Raw genomic sequence first — 6584 nt, forward strand, 5'->3', positions numbered from 1 at the left:
GGCCATCTAGGACGATCTTAATTCATGAAGCTGGGCAGTAGGAACATGTATGCCAAAGGTTACACTAGACGTCTCATATTAGTTTTTTTAAGGGTGATGGTTCAAATGTGACTCACTCAACTCTACCCTCCTTGGGTTGGGAGAACTTATTTCTTAAGGAAAATACTGTGTGTCATCTGATACAACTAGGCAGACTTCCTAAGTGTACCAGAAAAAGTGTTCTAAGATATTCGATGTACAGAGTCCCTCATGTAGTTTAATAAGTGTGTGGGTTGCACAGTGTGTTACACAGAGCCACGGTTACTCCATCCACGTAGGGAAGAGTCTGAGTTTTTCTCAAGATAAGCGTGTAAATTACCAGATGCGCTTTTCTGCAACAAAGTTAATGTTTTATAAGTTCCTTTAGAAAAGAGAGAAGGCAAATACATGTCAACTAAGTGGCAATGGTTTCTATGATATGTTACCAATTGGCAGCAAAAACTTGACAGAAAACCTCTCCATTGCTCAATGGAGAGTTCTTGGGCACTGTGCATGCTGGTTAGGGTGCCCTCTTCAGAGGTCTGACCTAGGTGAATCTCTCCCGCAGAGACCTCAGTCAGCCTATTGCTAAGGCAGAGCTTCCAAAACCACTATCCCGTCCCCCAATACCTTCCTCTACTCTTTCTAACTTTGTGCTCACATACACTTAAAAAAAAAAAAAAGTCTAAAGATATATGCCATCTCCACAGTTGCCTCCAAGGCATTTGGGGAGTTTGTGCTGTCTCGTCGTACATAAGCCACCACCTAGATGTTCATTACCTAATTAAATAGTCGAATCGACATCTGTATGATTTCTGCCAAGTTTATCATATGGGATCTTTTGTATTGTACATCCACACTGGGGGTGCTATAGAGGAAAAAAATTATTATATTAAAAGGTAAGGCTGGCTATCAATTTTGAACAGGATGATTCCTAACTCGTTTGCTTCAGAGAGGAGTGCAAACCTTTGGAGGACCTTTCAGAAACCCGCAAAGTCGAGGGAAGAGAAAGAACTACCACTATTAAAATGCGCATGCACTGCTGGCTGGCACTGTTGTGACAGCCGAAGTATCGGCGTCAGTCAATTATCTTCACAAATGCCTCTTGTGCTAATGAGCACTCACAAAAATCAGCAGACTTTTCTGGCAAGGAGAAAAGATCAGTTTCATTGCTTGCAGAACTAATTCAGGGTACAAAAGTGAAGGCTTGGCCATCCCTGTCTCTTTTACTGCTCCTTTTGTGAAGGCTTTTGATGTGCGCTGAAGAGCCGGGCCTGTTTGGGCCCTCCATCTCCAGTTCATTGCCTGCCATTAACATACATATCCATATGAAAAGTTCGCTAAGTCATGAACAGCTGTCCAGAAAGGAGTTTGAGAAGGAGAGGAGAAAAAAGGACCTATGCCTTCTCAAAATGCTGACAATACTATTTAGCCCCCCTTTTGGCAATGATATACCTAACTTTTTAAAACCGCCTTTCACTCCAAATGGAACGAAGTATAATACGACATTCAAACACAGTGGTTTCATTTCGAAAGAGTCGTTTGCTGTATTCAGGGGGAAAACGTCTATAGTTACCAGATGCAAAGAAAACCCACCATTCATGATACATACGTGTAGGTTGGACACACACACACACACACACACACACACACACACACACACACACACACACACTTTACATTGTTTTTTGCAGAATGCTAAATAAACTCGAATCTTTCACTTAACCCAGAGGAAAACCCCATGCAGCAGATGCTCCTGAGTGGTTTCATGCCGGTTGCTTTCTGCAATCTGTGAGACTGACAGTTACCTATGGTCAATTTGTTATCCATGGAGGTTATGTTAGCAAAAGAAAATACCATCCAAATTGCACCACAAAACTTTTGTTCTTTTAAGGATTAAATAATTTTTGTCTAGATACCCTGATGAAAATTCCTGTTAAGATTTAAAAAAAAAAAAAGACTTCTTAGAAATGTGTAGCCATGGCTTTGAAATGGAGAATTTGTTTTTACACATTTTCAAGTCCCGGGAGCCTTTTAAGACAGCTGCTTAATTAAATGACTGCCATTATGTCCCTGGTCAAATTTTTCTAAAGGCAAGAAGGAAACAGTTTTTCTTAAGAAGAGGCCCTGAGGGCAAAGTGGGAAGAAATAGACTTTAAATTAATGATGAGGAAAGGGTGCCTTCCTTATTACTTGGACCGGGGCTTAGTTTTTATCGAGCTCCAAAAGACAGCACGGGACAGATACATACATCCTTTTGCTCCCAACCCGCGGAGTTCATGACCTGAGGCCATCTACAGGGGCACCGCATCAACCATTTTTTGCCATCTTGAGTTTGAAACTTCGGGTCGGCAGATCTGTCAATTAAAGGTTTACCTTCATTTACATTAAGGGCATTTCTTTCTCTCTTTCTCCTTTTAATCTCACACTTCCTTTCTTGCCCATTCCTTCCTTTCTTCTTCCTAAATCAGAATCACATTGCAAAGAAGAACCAACAGCCCTCCATTCTGTGAAGATTTTAGTCCTGTAAGGACCCTCCCACCATGCCAAAACAGCTTGTGCCATATAAAACCAAGACTTTAATCCCACTTGTTGCTCTCCCCGCCCTTCTTTCTCCAACTCCCCTCCCACCCCCAACTCCGGAGTCTCTTTACAGCCGCATCTCTCCCAGATCAGTCGCTAAAAATCTTTAACTCTGCCTATTTTGATCTGAAAATTAAATCTTATTTACTATGCATCCTGTTTGTTGTCCTTGGAGAACCCCAGCATTCATTTCAAGGGGTCCAGAATGACTTCTTAAACACATTTCTCTCTTTGCTGCAATTAAACAAAGTGGGGCTGTGATTAGCCCTCCGTAGGGGGGAAGGAAAAAGACACCGTTGAATCAAAACGAGGGGACCTGGCTGGGCATTATTTCCTCACAATGCCGGAGTTTATTGCTGAAACCTGCTTATCCCTCAGCTCTGCACTCCATGGGAACTTCAGTCAGGTGGAAAGTGATTTTCTTCTCTGCAGCTTGAAGAATCGTTAAGACCCGCTGAAGGCCCTAAAGCCGGTCCTAGTAACTGAGACATTTAGGATGATCTTTATGGAGTTTCGCAGGAGCTTCTGCCTTCTGCTCTTAGAAGAAGAGTTAATAAGCTTTCACTGACTCTTTATTTTTATTTATTTATGTTTTTTTTTTTAAAAAAAAACTAAGCCAAAAAAAGCGCCTGTTTAAGTTAAGTACCACCTCCCTCTAGCTCTTGGGAATCCACTCAAGTGGGCTTTGCTTGGCTCTGTGTTCATGACACATAATGAAAACAATTTTACGCTGTGGAGGGAAGTATTGGGCAATTACTGATGTAACAGCCACCTGCAGTAGCGAGCCCTGGCTGCAGCATCGTGTGGTTCATGAATATTTGATGGTGTGATGTTATTTTGAATGGCTGGGGCAGGTGAAGGGGGCCGAGGGTGTAATAAACGACTCTGCTGGAGGCTGTGTCCCTACTCTGTTTCCCTGCAGGGCCCACAGTGTAACACCAAGAAGCATCCTGACCCCGCTTGGATGGAGGCAAGGGCCGCTAAGCCTGAGGCAAGATGCTATGACAAGTCACGGTGGGCACTCTTTACAACCCCTTGTCTGCCGATTTTACACACGTTGTCCAGCGTGAAAAGCCACAGCATCAATCTTGTCTGATTTAATTTGATAAATTAAGTGTGGATAAGGATTAAATGAGAATTTTGTAATGGAGAAAGCTTGTCTTTTGCTCTTTAATCCAGTTGTAAGAGGGAAACCCTATAAAATATAAAGCAATGACAGAGGGAAAGAGCATCTCTAGTAGCATTACACACAGAGATGCTAAGTTAGAATACTCCTTGCTTTCTGGTGTTTGTGTAGGATGCACTCATCCCGTATCCAAGCATATCTGCCACCATGCAGACATACAGTGGGAGGCCTAGAAACACCAGGAGGAAACAGGGAATTCAACATGTTTTCTGCAGTGAAATGCACCTATTGAAAATTGTTCATGAATAGGTGGACTGTTTTGAGTATCATTTCATTTTTCAAGTGTTATTTTCCAAACATGAAATGTCAAGATTTAAACTGAGTCTCGTAGCTCTAACAATACATTTCTGCCACCTCAGACTTGGTGAGTCCTCCTTCCTGGCATGTTTAAGGTATCAGACTCGAAATTCACGTTGTGTATAACCAAAATGAAAATGATGCGATACAAATTATTCTGCGTTGACAGATATTTCTATAGGCTGGGACAGTCTGAACAAACAGTAGTTAGTATTCGGACAATCTGATAGAAATTCAGAACAATTCCTTCTAAGATTGTTGAAATTTATTCTAAACTTTGCGTGTGTGAGTGTTGAGAATGGTGGAGTGTGATTTCTTTGAAGATGAGTTTGGAAAGGTTATACATTAGAGTTCAGGTTCAATGGCTTTCTAGAGAGAACATGCTTAGTAAAGGATACAAAAGATTTATAAGATCCGTGAATGGATATATATATATATACACACATACATTCATATATATATATGTATATATATACACACATACATTCATATATATATGTATATATATACACACATACATTCATATATATATATATAAATTTGGGACAGTGACAGGAAGAAAATGCAGGTTGCTCAATATCCTGAGAAAAAGTGGTGCAACGGAAGAGTAACCCGAGCAATCAGAAGATTCTCTTTAATGTTTTCTAAGTGGTAGTTTCATGAATGTGCTCATAACATTTCATAACATTAATTTAGCAGTTGTATCAGAATAAAATAGCGTGGCAATAAATTAAAACTTCCCCTTTCTCGTTCGCCTTGGGTTCTACTCGTGAAGCTGCAATGCCCAAGTCATTGGCAATCTTGTTTGCACTTCAAATATTATAAAACCAAAACAACAGAGTTCCTAAATGTTTGTACAGTGTGGACAGGAGTTGCTTCATTAAAGGACAGTACATTGCCTGAATTCTCATATTGTTTAGTATTGGCATTGCTCTCTGAAATGGCCATTGGAGAATTACCTCAGCTTGTTAAAATATTCTGTTCCTTGTCATCTACCTGTCAAGAATGAGGGCGGCTTTCTAAAATATTGGTTCTTTCCATTAACCAAGAGGAAATGATGACATCAGATGATCTTGATAAATCATGTCATAGTAATCCACCTCTTTCCAGCACAGGTTGGATAAAAGAGGAACACACTAAAATACTGGTGTTAATACACTAGTATTAATAGAAATTGACACATATTCAAGAAACCCCAAAATATTTAATTTTGACTCGCTAGATATTTTTCTGTTTCATAATATATGTTAAAGGTACCCCGATTAGCAATTTTGTAAAGATCAAATTATTAACGTGCAGTAAATTTCAGATTCATGTAACTCAATTTTTAGCTTAAGAGATGTTAAACTCTGTATGTAAACGACATTATTGAAAAGCCTGTCTTCTGGAAGAAAATTGCTGTTTGACAATTCTATAGAATATTTAAGAAAGGCAATTACACCACTCTAGTAGTTAAAGATGCAGGTGTTGAATAAAGTCTCTGCTTTTGATTTCTGTAGGAAACTACAAGGAGGGAAAGAAAGGAGACCTGGAGACCTGACTTCACAGCCAAATCTCTAACCTTACCACCCCTGTTCCTGTCCCCTGCGTCTCTGGATGATAACACCTTGTGACCAGAGGGGACACTCAGCTAGTACCCCAATGTAAAGAAAAGAAAGGGAACAGATGTCACTGTAAAATCCACGGAGGCATTGCTCCTTTCAAATCATACCAAGGAAAAGCGCCAACCACCAAACCTAGGATCATTAAAAACATAACACAGGCCTTATCATAAAAGACCACAGAAAAAAATTTGTCTCGACTGAAGCAGTTTGATAGAAATACTTAACTCGGTTATTACTGAAGCTCAAGAAATACTCTAGAAGGAAGAATTACAGATTTATTTTAAAAATAAATATATTATTACATTCAACTTTGTTTTTAATCTTTATTTGGTGCCTGTGCACGTGTATGCTTGTGTATTTAGAGATCAGAAGTTAACAGATTCCAACTTACGTTTTTTCCTTTCATCTGTTTGTTTATTTTTTGTTCTGTTCTGGTTTTTGTTTTTGTTTCAAGGCACAGTCTCAGTAAATATCTCTGTCTGTCTTGGAACTCACTATGTAAACCACGCTGGTGTGGAATTCAATTCACAGAGATCGATCTGCCTGTCTCTCTAGTGCTAGGATTAAAGACATGGGCCATCATGGCCAACTTTCATCTTATTTTCTGAGGCAGGGTCTCTCACTGAACCTAGAGCTCATGGAAAAGCTGGCCTGGAAGCTGGGGTGGGGGTGGGGTGGGGTCCGGGCTGCTGTCTCTACTTCTTCAGCCCTGGGATTCTATGGAGATGCCACCATGCCTGGAATTGTATGTGAGTCCTGGAATCCAAACTCATGCTTGGATGGCAAACACCAAGAGAATCATCTCCTGAGCCCTTATGTTTTCTCACATTACAAAATGTTGAAGCCCAGCTGATCATATCTTTAATCCCTGTACTACAGAGGCAGAGGCAGGAAGA

The 6584-nt window shown here is 40.3% G+C and overlaps 1 long non-coding RNA gene across 1 annotated transcript; it reads left to right on the forward strand.

The window, feature by feature from the left end:
- The first annotated feature begins 3000 nt into the window (after positions 1-3000).
- LOC134479495 (uncharacterized) lies at positions 3001-5996 on the forward strand. Its single transcript, XR_010052875.1, has 2 exons — positions 3001-3615; positions 5584-5996. It is a non-coding gene; the product is annotated as an uncharacterized LOC134479495 (long non-coding RNA).
- Positions 5997-6584: the final 588 nt, after the last annotated feature.

This window comes from Rattus norvegicus, chromosome 6, assembly GCF_036323735.1.
Source record: "Rattus norvegicus strain BN/NHsdMcwi chromosome 6, GRCr8, whole genome shotgun sequence".
Lineage (NCBI taxonomy): Eukaryota > Metazoa > Chordata > Mammalia > Rodentia > Muridae > Rattus > Rattus norvegicus.